General features: G+C 46.1%; 3 non-coding genes across 3 annotated transcripts in view; all 3 read left to right on the top strand.

The window, feature by feature from the left end:
- The first annotated feature begins 1,690 nt into the window (after positions 1-1,690).
- Positions 1,691-1,763, top strand: trnak-cuu (transfer RNA lysine (anticodon CUU)). Its single transcript has one exon. It is a non-coding gene; the product is annotated as a tRNA-Lys (tRNA).
- A 73-nt stretch (positions 1,764-1,836) lies between these two features.
- On the top strand, positions 1,837-1,910 carry trnat-agu (transfer RNA threonine (anticodon AGU)). The gene has a single exon. It is a non-coding gene; the product is annotated as a tRNA-Thr (tRNA).
- Positions 1,911-2,455: 545 nt separating this feature from the next.
- The window catches only part of trnak-cuu (transfer RNA lysine (anticodon CUU)), a 73-nt gene continuing 28 nt past the window's right edge, over positions 2,456-2,500 (top strand). The window contains exon 1 of the tRNA in view: positions 2,456-2,500. This exon is cut by the window's right edge and continues 28 nt beyond it. This is a non-coding gene — a tRNA (tRNA-Lys).

Here is a 2,500-nt window from a genome sequence, read left to right as displayed (position 1 = left end):
ATTGCGCCACAGAGACATACAGCCGAAGGCTGCCGGGTTCCTGTGTTGAAGTTATCCAGACATTCTTTTTCACAAGATCAGGTGATGAAGTGATGTCACTCTGCCGGGAAGTTGCTGCCAGATATCGTTTACCCTCGCCCGGCTAGCTCAGTCGGTAGAGCATGAGACTCTTAATCTCAGGGTCGTCGGTTCGAGCCCCACGTTGGGCGTTACATTTACTGAACGCACTGGAGGCATCAATAGTTTGAAAGAAGAGTATAACCAAGTACCAATGCCGCATCAGGCGCTGTGGCTTAGTTGGTCAAAGTGCCTGTCTAGTAAACTGGAGATCCTGGGTTTGAATCCCAGCGGTGCCTTGTTTTCCCCACACCTGACTACCTACCTGCTGGCATGAAAAGTGCAAAGATTGGCTCATCCTGGTGACATCTTTTGCAACATTTCTGACAAAATGATACTTTGTATTATTGTGATATGATGTGATTTCTCCTTGTTTTCATCTAATGTAAAAGTAGAGAAAGAGAGAAATGAAACGAGTTGTCATTGCACCATGTTGGAGAAATCTTACCTGTACTTCGCTTTTTTGAAATGTGTATTTTGCAATGTTGCTTGTTGTTTCTGCAATATCGCAAATGCTGTGTGAGACAAAGCTCAGAAGCCTAAGTTGGGTCATGCTTGCGCATCAGAAAGTTACGATGAAAATAATGAGGTGGACAGTCCACCGTCCCTGGGTGTGCTTGAACCACCAACCTTTCGGTTAACAGCCTAACGCGCTAACCGATTGCGCCACAGAGACATACAGCCGAAGGCTGCCGGGTTCCTGTGTTGAAGTTATCCAGACATTCTTTTTCACAAGATCAGGTGATGAAGTGATGTCACTCTGCCGGGAAGTTGCTGCCAGATATCGTTTACCCTCGCCCGGCTAGCTCAGTCGGTAGAGCATGAGACTCTTAATCTCAGGGTCGTCGGTTCGAGCCCCAACTTGGGCGTTACCTTTACTGAACGCACTGGAGACATCAATTGTTTGAAAGAAGAGTATAACCAAGTACCGATGCCGCATCAGGCGCTGTGGCTTAGTTGGTCAAAGTGCCTGTCTAGTAAACAGGAGATCCTGGGTTTTAATCCCAGCGGTGCCTTGTTTTCCCCACACCTGACTACCTACAAGCTGGCATGAAAAGTTTAAAGATTGGCTCATCCTGGTGACATCTTTTGCATCATTTCTGACAAAATGATACTTTATATTATTGTGATATGATGTGATTTCTCCTTGTTTTCATCTAATGTAAAAGTAGAGAAAGAGAGAAATGAAACGAGTTGTCATTGCACCATGTTGGAGAAATCTTACCTGTACTTCGCTTTTTTGAAATGTGTATTTTGCAATGTTGCTTGGCGTTTCTGCAATACCGCAAATGCTGTGTGAGACAAAGCTCAGAAGCCTAAGTTTGGTCATGCTTGCGCATCAGAAAGTTATGATGAAAATGATGTGGTGGACAGTCCACCGTCCCTGGGTGGGCTCGGACCACTAACCTTTCGGTTAACAGCCGAACGCGCTAATCGATTACGCCACAGAGACATACAGCCGAAGGCTGCCGGGTTCCTGTGTTGAAGTTATCCAGACATTCTTTTTCACAAGATCAGGTGATGAAGTGATGTCACTCTGCCGGAAAGTTGCTGCCAGCTGCAGTTTACACAAGCCCGGCTAGCTCAGTCGGTAGAGCATGAGACTCTTAATCTCAGGGTCGTGGGTTCGAGCCCCACGTTGGGCGTTACCTTTACTGAACGCACTGGAGACATCAATTGTTTGAAAGAAGAGTATAACCAAGTGCAGAGGCAGCATCAGGCGCTGTGGCTTAGTTGGTCAAAGTGCCTGTCTAGTAAACAGGAGATCCTGGGTTCGAATCCCAGCGGTGCCTTGTTTTCCCCACACCTGACTACCGACCTGCTGGTATCGTAAGTGCAAAGATTGGCTCATCCTGGTGGCATTTCTGACAAAATGATACTTTATATTATTGTGATATGATGTGATTTCTCCTTGTTTTCATGTAATGTAAAAGTAGAGAAAGAGAGCAATGAAACGAGTTGTCATTGCACCATGTTGGAGAAATCTTACCTGTACTTCGCTTTTTTGAAATGTGTATTTTGCAATGTTGCTTGTTGTTTCTGCAATATCGCAAATGCTGTGTGAGACAAAGCTCAGAAGCCTAAGTTGGGTCATGCTTGCGAATCAGAAAGTTACGATGAAAATGATGAGGTGGACAGTCCACCGTCCCTGGGTGTGCTTGAAGCACCAACCTTTCGGTTAACAGCCTAACGCGCTAACCGATTGCGCCACAGAGACATACAGCCGAAGGCTGCCGGGTTCCTGAGTTGAAGTTATCCAGACATTCTTTTTCACAAGATCAGGTGATGAAGTGATGTCACTCTGCCGGGAAGTTGCTGCCAGATATTGTTTACCCTCGCCCGGCTAGCTCAGTCGGTAGAGCATGAGACTCTTAATCTCAGG

The sequence above is a fragment of the Conger conger genome, chromosome 13 (genome assembly GCF_963514075.1).
Source record: "Conger conger chromosome 13, fConCon1.1, whole genome shotgun sequence".
NCBI classification, from domain to species: Eukaryota; Metazoa; Chordata; class Actinopteri; order Anguilliformes; family Congridae; genus Conger; species Conger conger.
This window is presented reverse-complemented; position numbering and strand designations above follow the sequence as displayed.